The following is an 18,262-nucleotide window of genomic DNA, read 5'->3' as shown; positions in this document are numbered from 1 at the left end:
TGCCCTTGCTTCCCTTGCCTTTGGGGATGTTTCTAGGAAGCAGTTGCTGTGGCTGAGGTCGAAGAGGTTGCTGCCTGTGTTCTCCGTTAGGATTTTGATGGACTCCTGTCTCACGTTTAGGTCTTTCAACCATTTGGAGTCTATTTTTGTGTGTGGTATAAGGAAATGGTCCAGTTTCATTCTTCTGCATGGGCTGTCCAATTTTCCCAACACGATTTGTTGAAGAGACTGTCTTTTTTCCATTGGACATTCTTTCCTGCTTTATCAAAGATGAGTTGACCATAGAGTTGAGGGTCCATTCTGGGCTCTCTCTTCTGTTCCATTGATCTATGTGTCTGTTTTTGTGTCAGTACCATACTGTCTCGATGATGACAGCTTTGTAATAGAGCTGGAAGTCTGGAATTGTGATGCTGCCAGCTTTGCTTTTCTTTTTCAACATTCCTCTGTCTATTCGGGGTCTTTTCGGTTCCATACAAATTTTAGGATTATTTGTTCCATTTCTTTGAAAAGAGTGGATGGTATTTTGATAGGGATTGCATTGAATGTGTAGATTGCTCTAGGTAGCATTGACATCTTCACAATATTCTTCCAATCCATGAGCATGGAATGTTTTTCCATTTCTTTGTGTCTTCCTCAATTTCTTCCATGAGTATTCTATAGCTTTCTGAGTACAGATTCTTTGCCTCTTTGGTTAGATTTATTCCTAGGTATCTTATGGTTTTGGGTGCAATTGTAAATGGGATCGACTCCTTAATTTCTCTTTCTTCCGTCTTGGTGTATAGGAATGCCACTGATTTCTGTGCATTGATTTTATATCCTGCCACTTTACTGAATTCCTGTATGAGTTCTAGCGTTTTGGGGTGGAGTCTTTTGGGTTTTCCACATAAAGTGTCATATCATCTGCAAAGAGTGAGAGTTTGACTTCTCCTTTGCCGATTTGGATGCCTTTGATTTCTTTTTGTTGTCTGATTGCTGTGACTAGGACTTCTAATACTTTGTTGAATAGCAGTGGTGATAGTGGACATCCCTGCTGTGTTCCGGACCTTAGGGGGACATCTCTCAGGTTTTCCCCATTGAGAATGATATTCACTGTGGTTTTTTCATAGATGGCTTTTATGATATTGAGGTAGGTACCCTCTATCCCTATACTCTGAAGAGTTTTGATCAAGAAAGGATGCTGTACTTTGTCAAATGCTTTTTCTGCATCTATTGAGAGGATCATATGATTTTTGTTCTTTCTTTTGTTAATGTATTGTATCACATTGATTGATTTGCGGATGTTGAACCAACCTTGTAGCCCAGGGATAAATCCCACTTGGTTATGGTGAATAATCCTTTTAATGTACTGTTTGATCCTATTGGCTAGAATTTGGTGAGTATTTTTACATTCATGTTCATCAGGGATATTGGTCTGTAATTCTTTTTGATGGGGTCTTTGGTTTGGGAATCAAGGTAATGGTGGTCTCATAAAACGAGTTTGGAAGTTTTCTTTCCATTTCTATTTTTTGGAACAGTTTCAGAGGAGTAGGTATTAATTCTTCTTGAAATGTTTGGTAGAATTCCCCTGGGAAGCCATCTGGCCCTGGGCTTTGGTTGGGAGATTTTTGATGACTCCTTCAATTTCCTTAGTGGTTATAGGTCTGTTCAGGTTTTCTATTTCTTCCTGGTTCAGTTTTGGTAGTGGATACATCTCTAGGAATGCATACATTTCTTCCAGATTATCTAATTTGCTGGCGTAGAGTTGCTTATAACATGTTCTTTTAATTGTTTGTATTTCTTTGGTGTTGGTTGTGATCGCTCCTCTTTCATTCATGATTTTGTTGATTTGGGTCTTTTCTCTTTTCCTTTTGATAAGTCTGGCCAGGGGTTTATCAATCTTGTTAATTCTTTCAAAGAGCCAGCTCCTAGTTTGGTTGATCTGTTCTACTGTTCTTTTGGTTTCTAGTTCATTGATTTCTGCTCTGATCTTTATTATTTCTCTTCTCCTGCTGGGTTTAGGCTTAATTTGCTGTTCTTTCTCCAGCTCCTTTAGGTGTAGGGTTAGGTTGTGTTTTTGAGACCTTTCTTGTTTCTTGAGAAAGGCTTGTATTGCTATATAGTTTCCTCTTAGGACTCTTAGGACTGCCTTTGCTGCATCCCAAAGATTTTGAACAGTTGTGTTTTCATTTTCATTTGTTTCCATGAATTTTTTAAATTCTTCTTTAATTTTCTGGTTGACCCATTCATTCTTTAGTAGGATGCTCTTTAGCCTCCATGTATTTGAGTTCTTTCTGACTTTCCTCTTGTGATTGAGTTCTAGTTTCAAAGCACTGTGGTCTGAAAATATGCACGGAATGATCCCAATTTTTTTTTTTTTTTTTAAAGATTTTATTTATTTATTTGACAGAGAGAGACACAGCGAGAGAGGGAACACAAGCAGGAGGAGTGGGAGAGGGAGAAGCGAAGCAGGCTTCCCACGGAGCAGGGAGCCCGATGCGGGGCTCGATCCCAAGACCCTGGGATCATGACCTGAGCCGAAGGCAGACGCTTAACGACTGAGCCACCCAGGCGCCCCTGATCCCAATCTTTTGGTACGGGTTGATACCTGATTTGTGACCTGGGATGTGATCTGTTCTGGAGAATGTTCCATGGGCACTAGAGAAGAATGTGTATTCCATTGCTTTGGGATGGAATGTTCTGAATATGTCTGTGAAGTCCATTTGTTCCAGTGTGTCATTTAAGGTCTTTATTTCCTTGTTGATCTTTTGCTTAGATGATCTGTCCATTTCAGTGAGGGGGGTGTTAATGTCCCGCACTATTATTGTATTGTTGATGTGTTTCTTTGCTTTGTTATTAACTGCCTTATTTAATTGGCTGCTCCCATGTTAGGGGCATAGGTATTTACACTTGTTAGATCTTCTTGTTGGATAGACCCTTTAAGTAGGATATAGTGTCCTTCCTCATTTCTTATTACAGTCTTTGGTTTAAAATCTAATTTGTGTGATATAAGGATTGCCACCCCAGCTTTCTTTTTGGTGTCCATTAGCATGGTAAATGGTTTTCGACCCCCCCTTTTTCAATTTGGGGGTGTCTTTGGGTCTAAAATGAGTCTCTTGCAGACAGTATATCGATGGGTCTTCTTTTTTTTTTTTTTTTATCCAATCTGATAGCCTGTGTGTTTTGATTGGGGCATTTAGCCCATTTACATTCAGGGTAACTCTTGGAAAGATAGGAATTTAGTTCCATTGTATTGCCTGTAAGGTAACTGTGACTGTATATTGTCTGTGTTCCTTTCTGGTCTATGCTGCTTGTAGGCTCTCTCTTTGCTTAGAGGACCCCTTTCAGTATTTCTTGGAGGGCTGGTGTTGTGTTTGCAAATTCCTATAGTTTTTTTTTTTTTTTTTTTTTTGTCCTGGAAGCTTTTTATCTCTCCTTCAATTTTCAATGACAGCCTAGCTGGATATAGTATTCTTGGCTGCATATTTTTCTCGCTTAGTGCTCTGAAGATATCCTGCCAGTCCTTTCTGGCCTGCCATGTCTCTGTGGATAGGTCTGTTGCCAGTCTAATGTTTCTACCATTGTAGGTTACAGATCTCTTCTCCTGAGTTGCTTTCAGGATTTTCGCTTTGTCTCTGAGACTCGTAAGTTTTACTATTAGATGGTGGTGTATTGACCTATTTTTATTGATTTTTGAGAGGGGTTCTCTGTGCCTCCTGGATTTTGATGACTGTGTCCTTCCCCAAATTAGGGAAGTTCTCTGCTATAATTTGCTCCAATATACCTTCTTCCCCCCTCTCTCTCTTTCTTCTTCTTCTGGGATCCCAAATATTCTAATGTTGTTTCATCTTATGGTATCACTTATCTCTCAAATTCTGCCCCTGTGATCCAGTAGTTGTTTAACTCTCTTTTTCTCAGCCTCTTTATTTTCCATCGTTTGGTGTTCTATATCACTGATTCTCTCTTTTGCCTCATTTATTCCAATAGTTAGAGCCTCCATTTTTTATTGCACCTCATGTATGTTGGTTTTATATCCTGCAACTTTACTGAATTTGTTGACCCGTTCTAAGAAGGTTTTTTTTTTTTCTTTTTGGTGGTGTTTTTAGGGTTTTTTATATGTATGATATCTGCAAACAAAGACAATTATTTCCATTTTGGAGGCCTTTTATTTATCTTGCCGGATAATTCTGGCTAGGACTTTCAGTACTAATGTTGACTAAGAGTAGTGAGAGTGGCCACCTTTTTTTCTGATCTTAGAGGAAAAGCTTTTACCTTTTTATGAATATGGTAGCTGTGAGCTTGTCTTAGCCTTTGTGTTGAGGTTTGTTACTTCTATATCCGACTTGTTGAGAGTTTTTAATCATGACTGGCCATTGAATTTTGTCAGAATCATTTTCTGCATCTATGTAGTTGATAATTTTTATGTTCTATTAGTGTAGTGTATAACATTGATTTTGTGTGTGTGTGTGTGTGTGTGTGTGTGTGTGTGCGCACGCGCGCATGTATTTTGAACCAGTTTTGCATCTCAGATCTCATTTAATTGTGGTGTATGGTTCTTTTAATGGACTGGCTGAATTTGGTTTGCTAATATTCTGATGAGAATTTTAGCATTTATATTCATCAGGGATATTGGTCTGTACTTTTCTTGAAGTTTACTTAGCTGGCCTCAGTGTCAGGGTAATGCTAGCCTTAGAATATGAGTTTGGGTGTGTTCCCTTTTTAAATTTTGGTAGCTTGAGAAGGATTGGCATTAATCTTGAAATGTTTGGTAAAATTCACTAATGAAGCAATCTGGTCCTAGACTTTGCTTTGTTGCGATGTTTTTGGTTACTGATTAAATCTTTCACGGTTGGACAGTACAGATTTCCTATTCCTGATTTAGTCTTGGTAGCCTATATGTTACTAGGGATTCTTATATAGATTTCTTTGTATTTTATCTTTTTCTCCTTTGTGTGTGTGTGTGTGTGTGTGTGTGTGTTTACCAAGCAAGAAACATTTAATTTTTAACTTTGTGCATATTTACTATATTTAAATTATCTGTTGGGGCATCTGGGTGGCTCAGTTGGTTAAGCAACTGCCTTCGGCTCAGGTCATGATTTCAGGGTCCTGGGATTGAGCCCCAAGTCAGGCTCCCTGCTTAGCGGGGAGTCTGCTTCTCCCTCTGACCCTCCCCCTCTCTCGTGCTCTCTTTCTCTCTCAAATAAATAAACAATCTTTTAAAAAAAAGCTATCTGCTCTATTAGTGTCACCTCATTTGCCTTTAATTGGCCACTTCAACAGATAACACTGTAGAGGAGTTCTCATGCATGTATGTCTTCATTTGGATATAAGCAAAATTTTTGTCATGCAAATCTAGAAATGGAGTTAATAGGTCATAATTCATAAAACTTGATTAAGTAGTGCAAGGCAATTTTCCAGTATGGCTACACTAGTTTACCTCCTAGTGGGCATGCACGAGGGTTCCTATTGCCCATATCCATACATACCTACTACTTGTATTATGCAGTTCTCCAATTTTTATCAAGCTTATAGACCATCTGTAATGCTGTGCTCAGGCAAATTGTCATTTAAATGGTATGAGAAAATAGAAATAATGTATTGAATCTGAAATCTTACCTCTTTATCAACTTTGCCCCAAAACAAACAAACAAACAAAATCCTAAGAATACAACCAAGCCTAAAAGGAATGAGACAGGATATCATGGGTTATAAGAAAGACTACTTGGGGGCACCTGGGCAGCTCAGTAGGTTAAGCATCTGCCTTTGTCTCAGGTTGTGATCCCACGGTTCTGCGATGGAGCCCTGTATGGGGCTCCTGCTCAGGGGGAAGTCAGCTTCTCCTTGTCCCTCTGCCCCTCCCCTTGCTCATATGGTCACACACTGTGTGTGTGTGTGTGTGTCTCAAATAATCTTTTTTTTTTTAAAAAAAAACATATTTGGAAAAGAAAATGGTACACCTAGATTTTAAATCATTATGCAAAACAAGTAAATGCTGATACCGTGTGACTTTGAAGTCTACAGGATTTTTAAAAGAACCAAAGCATAATAGAAAAAATCTGGCATAAAAATTAGATTTCAGTAAGATTTCTGTGGTGCTAACTAAAAGTGTTGTTTCTTTTTGATTAGTTGACTGTTATGGATACTGAATTTCCCAACATTAATAGAAAATAAAAGTTAAAGTTTTAATAACATTGGAAAATAGAAATCTGATACTTAAAATACTGGAAAAATTGAGGAAAAAGAACAGAAAAGGTAACAACATAACATTTAGTAAATACGAAAATTGAAATATTCAGCTGTCAAAAATGCCGTTTTTTAAACCCCTCATTAAAGATGCTCAGGTTTTGTAAAAATGAAGAAAAATTTCTATATGTGCTGTTGAAATACCTCAACATCAAAGCCATGAACAAATGACTCTGCCATTTTATGGACCTGGGGACTAGGAAAAGGTTGGAGGAAGGGATGAGTAGGGGAGGAAAAAGGCTGAGGATGGAGTCCTGGTGGAGAACGGTATCTTCAAGTCCTTACTCCAAGGGGGTCTACGCAGCGGCCCTGGAGAAATGTCTTGGTCAAGGGCAATCCGTGAATGGAGGTGCCTAAGACCTAGGCATGGAGTGCAAGTATTCCTGTGAACATGGCTGGCTGGCAGGGTTGGGGGCTGGATCCTTGACTGAAACTCCCTCCAGAGACTGCACTGCATTTCTGTGCACCATGTCTGCCATGAGGAGGGCAGGTAAAGCCTTCATAATTGATTGGGGTTCGCCTGAAGGATCACCCATAGGATTTTGGTCTGGAGCCTGACTCCTCAGTGACCTGTTGTCAAATTAAAAACAAAAAACAAAGGTACCTCTAAGAGCCAAAAATAATAATTATTTTATTAGCTGGCGAACAAACTTTATTACCTTGAAAAAAATTGTCAAAATATCCTAAGACCTGGTAATTTAAATTTAAATTTTAGAACCCTTCTAAGTCAAATGGGAACAGGACGATCATCATAGGAATGATACTATACTGACATAATAGGATGACAGGATTTTTCTCTCTAAAAATCTGACCCTCCAATAATTTGGAAAAGTGGTTGGAGATGAGGACAACGAGCAAATATACGAATGATAGATTGACAAATATAATGAAAGGAAAACAAAAACCCAGGTTTTAACATAGCACCAAGGGCTCTTATACCTGAGAATAAATTTCAAGTTAACAAGTACAGAAGTTGTCAAAAGCATCGAAAAGCTCGATGTGAAGAAACCTATAGAATTTCACCAAGAAAGTTTCAATAGAATAGAATCAATACTGTGAAGGTGTCAGATATCATAAAGCTAATCTAAAAATGGAGTACAATCAATGAATTTCCCACTGAATGTTTCGAAAATGAGCCTCTTGAATTTAAGTTTCTCTGCAAGTATATGTGGTGAAATAAAACCAAAGGAATGTTTAAGGTACAAGGTCAAATTGTATAAAGTAACAATCATGTATTGATGCAAACAGGATTTCATGAAAGAATAGATGGTTTAGAAATAGACATCTATGTGAATTTATGGTATAACTAATCACTGGGGAAAGAGCATTGTATAGAAAATGACCAACAGCTTAGAATAAACAGTTGGGCCCCCGATATTCATAATTTGATTCAAAGATAAATGTAATATGTTGCTGATATTATATACAGATATTTATAATCCTGTAAGACAATAAACAGACCAAAATATTGAGATTTGGGAAATAGAAATATTAAATATTTTAGCATTATAAAAATATTTCTTTTTAAAGACTTTGTCAGAGAGAGCACAAGCAGGGGGAGTGGCAGACAGAAGAAAAAGCAGGCTCCCCACTGAGCAAGGAGCCTGATGTGGGGCTCGATCCCAGGACCCTGGTGGGATCATGGCCTGAACCTAAGGCAGACTCTTAAGCGACTGAGCCACCTAGGCGTCCCTATAAAAATATTATTTAACAAAGATAAAAAGCCCTTCAAAAACAGCTCATAGCTGAGTCCAGGCATCATTCTTGGCTGCGGGATTCCATCCTTGTGTGGCCTCCATCCAATGGCTGGTCGGTGAGGGAGAACAAATGCCCAGTTCGCCTCTTTTGGGGAAACACCTGATGGGACCTCTGCAGCTCCAGGTTCCTGGTGAGATTAACTGAGGTCCTGCTTCACTGTTTCTTCCTCTGCCCAATTGTGCCCTAACTGCCATTTAGGTGTTACTTCGGAGAACACACTTGGTGTTAGTTTCTAAAGGTTGCCAGAACAAAGCACCACAAACCAGGTGGCTTAAACAGTCATTTTTCTCTCTGCCCTGGAGGCTAGAAATCCAGAATTGAAGTTGTCAACAGGGCCAAGTTCTCTGAAGGCTCCAGGGGAGAACCTGTTCCATGCCTGCCTTTTACGTTCTCGTGTTGCTCTCAGCCCCTGAGATTCCTTGGCTTGCAGGTGCATTTTCACAGTATCTCTGTCGGTTGTTACATGGCATCCCTGTGTGGCTTCACCGCGTCTGTCTCAGCCTCTGTGTCTCTCCTTTCTTACATGGGTACCATCTTACTAGGTTAGGGCCCAGCCGAATGGCCTTAACTTGATTAAATCTTCAGAGACCCTATTTGCAGATAAAGGGGACACCGTTCAACCCACAGCACTCCCCAATAAGCCTCATACGTGTAAATCTGGCCTATGAGTTGTTGCCTTTCGTCTGTGCTACACAGATGAAGGATTAGACTGTTCCTTCTTTCCTGACAATTTTCTGTAAATTCCTAAAGGGAATATAAGATGTTAAGAGAAGCAGAAGTTTAAACATGTAACAGTGTCCTTATTTTTTGAGTCCACTTAAAAATTCCTTCTCATTTAAACTATGGAATGTGGTTATTTGGGGAGAGAGCGCATTGATGCACAGATAAAATCGTCACTAAGTCCATATACTATTTTAAGAACTTGCTCTTTGACTTTCCAGCCTTTCAAAATATTTAGGCAATTAATTTGCAGGCACACTTTTTACTCTGCTTCCCATAGTCTTGCGTTTGGAGAGCTGCTGAAAGAATTACACAAATGAGCTATGGTCCCCTAAAGGCCAGTTGTAATTCTGAGCCAGCCTGAGTAACATAAATGCGTTACCATCTTTTGGGATTTTCTTGCCAGGTTGCTTAATGTCTGCTCATATACCCTCACAGAAAAGAGAATTACAGCATGGTGCTGTGACTTAGGATGGCTTTCTCAGATGTTTGGACACTATGGTCACCATGTAAACAGCTTGAGAACTTGACTGCCTGGGGTGCTGACATAGTCTGGATAGATGTCCGTGTTTTGAGATTTTCCTAAAACTGAAGAAATAGGAGAGGAGCAGAGCTGCATAAAAGGAAAAGGGGAATCTGCAAAAGCATTTCCTTGAGTGTCCGCACTAGTGTTTGACAGTTTAAAAAGTCTCTGCGTTGGCCGTGTTCACTCCCACCCTCGCTCCCCTGCCCCCACACCCTTATGTCTGTGGTTCTCTGAGGGGGCTCAAGGGTTACAACATCCAAGATGCAGAACATAGTTTTAAAATCGCCCTGAAAAACCTCACAAAGGCTGCACCAAAATGGCTTGAAGTCTAAAGAAAGGTGAGCATGTATCCTGTGACCTTCATCACTCTTTTGCAAGAAGTCGGTTGAACGTTTTTCATGAAACTTTTTTCCTGAGACTGTTGGAAGTCTTTACAGTAGATTGTACTCCCCGCCTGCTCATTTCCTGTGCTCATTTCCCGTACTGATTTCCTGTACCGGCCAGGATGCCCTGGGAGCGTTGCTGGACTCAGCGGAACTAAAACACAGTTGCTCTGACAAACATCTGACAGTTGTTTACTTGCCCTATGGCTGGCTTACCTAAATGCAGAATATTTATCAGCTGTTATAGTAAACTTAGTTTCTTAGCCATCAGTGCCTATGGTCACTTGACAGCCAATTCAGTGTTTTCTTAGTATCAAGTTTAAAAAGAGAAACCATTAAGCAGACTCTTAATATTCCGTTATATGTGATAGACTCTGTCCAGATCCTTCTTTTCCATAGCTCTCAAATATTTATCCACAAAGCCTTTAGCAGACCCCCAGTCCGGCCTGGAATATGCTCCCACGGGGCTGAGAGTCCAATAGAAGAGACAGGCATTGAACAAAAATTGCACCATAAGTTGTTTCACTGCATTTGGGTTAAGCCCAGGTTACTGGTGGCTGTTGCAAGATATCGAGGGGATGGTGGTGTGGCGGCTTCGGCTCTGCAAGAAGTGGAAGGATGAGAGAAATAGAGAAATGCTGGTTGAGAGCACTTGCAGAAAGTAGCTGTGTAAAGGTGAAAAGTAGTCCAGCGAGTGGCTGGCAAGTCTCTTCATGGGCAGCCTGGGGCTTTGGTGTGCCACTTCCTGGGAGAGGGAGCATGGAACCAAGGACAGCCTGTTGTGCCCTGTGATTCTAGAGTGTAGATGAGGAGTCATGACCCTGGTTCAGATCTGTCACCTGAGAACATGACATCACCGCATAGGTGTGTGGCTTCAGAATAGTAATCCTGAAGCCTGGGGAGACCAGGAGCTGCATCACAGTATAAGTAACCATAGCAACCAGATACCTTCTTGTGGCGTGTTTACACTTGTGTGTGTGTGTGTGTGTGTGTGTGTGTGAAGATTTTACTTGAGAGAGTGAGGGTGCACACAGCTGGGGGGAGGGACCGAGGGATGAGCAGACTCCCTGCTGAGCAGAGAGCCCGACCTGGGGCTCCATCCCAGGACCCTGAGATCATGACCTGAGCCAATGGCAGATGCTTAACCGACTGAGTCACCCAGGTGCCCCTGTATGCGCTTTCTAACTGATACTCTTTAGAAGTTTTCCCCACTCCTATCCACCAGCCTTGCTTGAGAACAGTGAGGGCAATCTCCCATGGAGAGGGAGAAAAGCCTCTCATGGAAGCATTGTGATTTTAGTTTTCTTCTCTACTTCTATATACTTTTCTATCAAATATAACATATTCCATAGATGTGGAACATAATTTTTCTCGTGGGACAGTTGCCTGTGAGACATTTAAGAAAGGCAGTTAATTAGGTAGTTGGAGGTACTGATTTGGACTTTGAAGGTTTATTTTTGCAGGTGATACAAGTTAAGCAATCCTCTGAAGACACAGGAATAATTATATTTAAGAAATACATAGTAACTAATACGTTACTACGTGTTCTACGGGCTTTTACAAATAGCAATTGTCAAAACAACCCACAGGGACAGTGCTATTATCTCTGTTTTACAGTTGAGGAATTTGAGGCACAGAGAAACTAAATGATATTTTTTTTAAAGATTTTATTAGAGATTTGAGATCACAAGCAGGGAGGGTGACAGAGGGAGAGGGAGAAGCAGGCTCCCCACTGAGCAGGGAGCCCAATGCAGGGCTCGATCCCAGGACCCTGGGATCATGACCTGAGCTGAAGGCAGAGACGTAACGGACTGAGCCACCCAGGCGTCCGTAAATGACTTATTTATTTATTTTTTTTAAAGGTGCATAGTAAGTGGTGGAGCTGGGATTATGAACACGGGCTACCTATAAAGTCCAAGCTCTTGATGATAGGGCTATGCTGGGTAAGGAAAACATCAAGACTAAACCAAGTGAAGTTCTAGGAAGACGACCTGCCCCCCCCCCCCTTCTAGTGCCCTGGAGCAGTAACGGCCATAAACCAGTGGTGCCATCTTTGTCCTCCTTACTTGATTCAGAGCATCCTACTTCTCTGAGTGACCTAAGAAAAACTCCTCTCCCTGTCCAATTTGTTAGAGATTAGAAACCACTGGGCAGGGATCTTTGAGTTGGCTGCTCCTATCTCGGCAGATTCTGTGCTCATACTCTTGCCCTTCCAGTCAAGCTCCTTTAAAATGGGGGGGGGGTAGTTATACCTGGGGAGAAGAAAACCACGCAAATGAGAACAAGCAAAAGCTATTTTAGAATTTCCTAAAGCAAGGGAGTCCATCGTCATCACTTGTATTTGGCAGAGGCTCAAAGGCAGGCAGGGGTACAGGGAAGGTTCCAGGCTGTGCTGATTGGAGGCTGTTGGCATGCAGAAGGAGTATGTGGGTAGAGTAGAAGTGGGTGTCTTACGTGATTGGTTAGGGAAGAATATTTGCCTTTCTCTGCTTGGTTCTAAATTGGAAGTGAGGGCAAAAATTAGGGAAGCTGGCAGTTACTGGTCAAGTCTTGGCTGTGAACCAGACATTTAAATCTTTGAATGGAAAACCGTGGATTTTATACTCTTTGAAATGTGGAAACGAATCAGTACGGTTGAATGATGTGCCCGGAGGCCATATTGTGAATCAAGGCGGGTGGAGAGGGCTTTAGGCTTCCTCAAGCTGCCTCGCCACAGGGACCTGCTCAAATTAGAGGCATACAGTCAGTACTCACTCACCAGACTCATTCATAGCACACATTAAAGACCAAGAAGATATCTTTGTGGAGTGCAAACAGTGCCTGTCTTCCATCTTAAAAGTTCATTAGAAATTGAAAAATATGTTACCTGGAAAGAAAACTAGATACTTGCCCCAGCCTAGAGAACATCCTAGGATTTATTTTCGGTCCCCTTCTGGAAAACAAATTATTTCAATTCTTTGTTATGAGTCACTCTCATCAAATTATTTTACAATTTATTTTGTTTATAGATTTAAAAAAAATATGTAGTAAGAGCACAATGAATTCATTCACAATGAGTGAATGCCTTTCATCTTCCAGGAACTTAATTCTATGAAAGTTTTTTACTTATATGAGAAGAAAGGAACTGGAGTATGAATTCGCACTTGAGGTGGATTTAACTGAGGAATCTGGTTGAGCTCCATAGTCCTATTGTGTAGTAATTAGGTGTGTGAGATGAGGAAGGGGATTACAAATTCTATGGGAACACTTGCTAGGATTTTTTTTTTTTTTAATTTATTTGACACACAGAGAGACACAGCAAGAGAGGGAACACAAGCAGGGGGAGTGGGAGAGGGAGAAGCAGGCTCTCCTCTGAGCAGGGAGCCCGATGTGGGGCTCGATCCCAGGACCCTGGGATCCTGACCTGAGCCGAAGGCAGCGGTTTAACCAACTGAACCACCCAGGCGCCCCGAGAACACTTGCTAGGGAAAGCTTTGAAATGTGCTTGCTTTTCAGCTCCTTCCCCTGCTCTGGCTGGGTGTGGACTTTCCTCATTCAGATTAGTTCCTGGCCCTTAGAGGGGCAGGAAACTGGACTCAGCTTCCAAGTCTGCAGAATTGATCCCTGGATCAGTTCTTCCTTTACACTGCTCCATTAATCTTGGGTCCTATGAATTTCCTGATTTTTTTTTTCCTTGCTTTCCTGTCTCTCCCTTGTGAGGGTTGTACCTGTATCTTGATTTCTACGACCTTTGTGTTTCCGAGCTCCTAACTGTAGCTGTGGGTTGATCCAGTGTTACTTCAGACTCCATTCTGTGGGCTGACCTTTGCCTGTTAGTCCCTGACGTGTTCTGATTCCAAAGCCCTGGAGTGGTGTTGCCCATCTGTGTCTCCATCATCACCTCTGCCTTTTGACCTCCCTTCATTCGGGTGTTCTTTCCTCCATGCTTCCCTCCACCTTCTACCTCTTGGTTGCTTGGCTCCTTGCCCCGTATAGCAATATGCAAATGTCTTGTCAGAATGCACTATTGGTAAAGATCCTCCTGAAAGGAGGAATTTGGAAGCATTGAGGTTTGAGTTAACAATACTCTATTTTTTTTTTATCATTTGCTTCTGTTTTCATCTCATTTATCTCTTCTAATTTTTCTATTAAAAGGTAGTTATCAATTGTATTTTTTTCTTTTAAACATTGTCAAATATATTCAGAAATGCCCTGAGGAGGCTATGATGATTGGATTACTGTGATTTATACACGATTGCCTGCCTGTCAGAAAGCAAAACATGCAGTTTATTTTGTAATAACATTTCTAAAGTATCTGGTGTACTGAAGAGACAGTAGAACATTGATTTCTGAGGCCTTTTGAAATAGTCCTCCTTAAATATTTTGTAAGATTGAACACAGACCATCTTGAATTGAAAAAAAAAAACTATGCATACTCAAGACATACTGTCATTTTTTTGTGCTTTGATTATTTCCTTGAGACAACTGGGACATAACGTTAAATAGAAATATTCTAATATCAGGAAAAAGTGAAATTATTGAATAAAAGTTGACTACTTCAGTAGATATTTTTAAGCAAGGGAAAATAATAAATAGGGGACGTTTTCTACCTAAGCAACATAATTAAAAACTTTCCCCTGAAGGATGGCCTTGCCTTTTGACATGTTTTAGTTGACAGATATTTTCTTTTTCTGTGTTGGATAATGCACACGTACACATTTAAACACAAGTATGGCTACTTTAATATGAGAATTTGAGTTAATTACAAATGAGTAGATATTTGGAATCCTACTTAATGGCTCTGAGCAGAAAGCCCAAAAATGTATGTTAATTGTGAGTGGAAAACCTCTTGTGATCAAAAGGAGGAAGTTTGAAGAATTGAGAAAAACCTATTTGGTTCGTATATGCGATGTGAATGATAAATACTTTGCCCCTGCAATTACCCAAAGTACATAGGGAAGATAAATACTGATCATCATCTACTTAAGCTGTAATTTCTATAAAAACAAAAATTAGGCGTAATTTTCCTATTGAGGTAAAATGCTAGTTCATACTTAAAAGTTCAGATATGAAAATTCCCACTTTCCTACTTGGGAATGAATCATTTTACACCCTAGCCAAAAGCTAGAAGTCTAGAGTAACACCTATTAATGAAATTCACGAACCAGCCGAGTCCATGGTCCAACACCATTGGCAACCAATGTGGCACATACTGAGATGCTTAACAGCTTCTCGTCCTTATAAAGTTCCAAGAGAAAAGAAGGCAAAGTGGAGGGGCAAAGCACTGCCCACCTAATTTTTGAAAAAAAATTTTCAATTTCAGTTAATCACTTTACTTTTAGTAGACTTCATTTTTTTTAGAACAGTTATAGATTTACAGAAAAACTGAAAACATAGTATCTAGAGTTACCATGTTACCCCCACATGCAAGCTTCCCTATTAACATCTTAGTATGGTACACTTGTTGCATTTAATGAACCAATATTAAAGTCCATACTCTATTCAGATGTCTGTAGTTTTATCTAGTATTTTTCTTTTGTGTGATTCCCTCCAGGCTATCACCAGACAGGTTGACAGGTCTCATTTGCTCTTCTTGGCTGTGATGGTTCCTCTCAACTTTTCTTGTTTTGTGACCTGGCCAGGTTTCTGGAGTGCCGGTCAGGTAACTCAGTAGAATGCCCTTCCATTGGGATCTGTTTCCTCCTGCTTACAGTGGGGTTACCATTTTGGGGAGGAAGACCAAAGGTAAAATACTGTTTTCATTACTTCACATCAAGGGTACATACTATCAACAGGGTTTACCTCTGTTTACTTTGATCACCTGGCTGAAGTAGTTAGCCAGGTTTCTCCACTGTAAGGTGACCTTTTTCCTCCCCCCCGTGTCTCTCTCATGCATGCTGGCCCCTTTGGAAGGAGGTCATTAAGCACACGTCACACATAAATAGGCATTTATGCTTCACCTTTCTTGAGGGTACAGTATCTACATAAGTTATTTGTAGCTCTTCTACAGGGGGCATTTATCTCTGCTCCCCCCTTTAGTCCTTTATTTGCATCAATATTGCAGATTCTTGGATATTATTTAAACTTTGGGTTATACTCCAATAAATAGTGGTTTATTCATTTTCTTATTCAAATTCAGCTTTGGCCATTTGGGACTTCTTTAGTTGGTTCCTGAGTCCATTTGACATAACCCTCATCAGTGTCAGGTTTTATTTATTTTTGAGCACTTCTGGTGCTATAAGCTCCATGTTCACCTTGTATATTTGCTGTTGCAGTTGGGGGCTAGCCATTTCTCCATATATATTTATATCTCTCTAGATAGATACATAGGAAATGATTTGACCCTAAGGTCTGCATACTAGATGTGCTTGTTACTATTGCATTTTTTTTTTTTTTCAGGGCCTTTCAGCTGACGGAACACAAAAATAAAGATGTTTAGTAATCCATGGATACGTATGTGTACCTATCTGTAACTGTATTTTCTGCCACAGACTTGGAGCCATGTCTTCATGAAGCGTGGTTCCTTGTTTTTGGAGAATGGTATTAGAAATCAAGTGCTGAGTGCTTGATGTGCTCGTTGCAACTGGGGTGTCATTGCTTGTAGGCCCCTCATCTGGGAGAATGAAGAAATAGGTATGTGTATATACTAACCCGTTTATATATACCTTCCTATGAATATTCCTGTACATAAGTGTATCTGTATTAAGCTAAGCATGAGTTCGTGTTGTGTCCACCTCTGCTGTGTCACCACGGGGAGTGTTCTAACCCCCTCCCCTGGTATGTCTAAACTCCCATTCCAACAGAGACAGACTTGGCACTCTTCATCTGCTTCCCATTTAGAGTTCTGCTCCAGTACATGCATAGGGCTATCGGATTTGTTAACCAGCATCCCCTTGGAAAGTTGAACTGGAATGCAGTACTTGCCTGTAGCTCCTTTTGCCTTTAGTGTTTCTGACACCACTTATTTCCACTCGCGTAGCTCACACCTTTGCCCTTACGTGAAGTTGTTAGGTTCCTAATGCAGTTAGTTCACTTGTCAGTCTGCATTCTGCCCTGGGATCCTTCCACCTAGTGAATAACTTTTTTTTTTTTCTAAAAATTTGCCTAGAGTAAGATTCACTCTTTGTAAAGTTCCATAGGTTTTGGCAAATGCCTGATGTACTGTATATCCATCACTCTCTTATACAAAATAGGGTCACCACCCTAAACATCTTCCGTGTTTCTCCTAGTCACCCTTCTGCTTCCCAAACTCCTGGGAATCATGGATCTTCTTACTGTCTGCTAGTTTTGCCTTTTCCAAAATGTCCTATGATTGGAATGCTACGGTACCTAATCTTTTAAGACTAGATCTTTCACTTAGAAATTTCAGGTTTTATTTAAGGTTCATGCATTTTTTTTTTATAGCTTGATAGTGCCTTTCTTTTTGTTGCTGAACAGTATTCCATTGTATGGATGCATTGACATTTGTAAAAACATCTTGGTTCTTTCCAGTTGTTTGGCATGCAGGCTTGTTTTGTTTTGGTAGATACAAATTATAAAATTGTTTGGTTAAGTACCTAGGAAATACCTAGGAGCACAGTTATTAGACCTGTGGTTTTGTGGTGTCTGTGTGTGTGTGTGTGTGTCTGTGTCTGTGTGTGTCTGTGTGTGTGTGTGTGTGTGTGTTTGTAGAAAACTGCCAAACTATTTTTCCCCTTATAAGAAAAAGTGTCATTCAAATTCTGTTTCAGTGATTTAATTGGATCAAGACCTGATATTCTAGCCATTGCTACGAAATGTGGAATAACTACAACCTGGCAAATGGACTTAGTAGTCAAATGATAGGTATATAAGGAAGCTTAACTTCTTACTAAATTCATCTAAAGATTTTTAACCTATTTCTTTTAAAAGTACCAATTCCAGTTTGATACTGCTAGCTCTGAGACATTGGCAAATTGCTTCATCTCTTTGATCCCAGTTTTCTCACTTAGAAAATGGAAATGCTGATCTCTTGTGAAGATTAGGGATAAGGAAGCTAGCCTAAAATAAATTATTATATAAAATGGTAATAGTTATTATTACTGAAATATACTAGGCATGTATCATATATACTAGAAGGCTCATGATTTAATGGATGAAGCAAATAGAAATACATAATGAAAACATGATACTGAAGGGGCGCCTGGGTGGCTCAGATGGTTAAGCGTCTGCCTTCGGCTCAGGTCATGATCCCAGGGTCCTGGGATCGAGCTCCGCATCGGGCTCCCTGCTCAGCGGGGAGCCTGCTTCTCCCTCTCCCGCTCCCCCTGCTTGTGTTCCTTCTCTTGCTGTCTCTCTCTCTCAAAAAATAAATAAAATCTTTAAAAAAATATACTGAAAATGAACTAACAAAGTTTAGGCAGGACTTTTTGGTCAGCTGACCATCCCTAACCTCCTATCCATTTTGCTTTGTTCTTCTAGATGGTAAGCAGAGCCTTGCTGGCTGCCCATGTGTTTTGGCCTTTGGGGCCCAATACACCCAAACAGCTCTACAACTTCCTGAAGGCCAAGCCCCTTTGACTTTACCAGTTCTTAAGTATTTTCAGCCTTCTGATTTGCTGGTCAAATGCTTCCCCTTGGCCACTTGCTGCATATCCCCATAGATCTTAATGAGCTTACACCAGGATCTACCTTTGCTGCCACCAGACCTGGTATACAG

This window comes from Eumetopias jubatus, unplaced genomic scaffold (genome assembly GCF_037043125.1).
Source record: "Eumetopias jubatus isolate StellerSeaLion01/CBP00866 unplaced genomic scaffold, mEumJub1_p1.0 scaffold_16, whole genome shotgun sequence".
NCBI lineage: Eukaryota > Metazoa > Chordata > Mammalia > Carnivora > Otariidae > Eumetopias > Eumetopias jubatus.
This window is presented reverse-complemented; position numbering follows the sequence as displayed.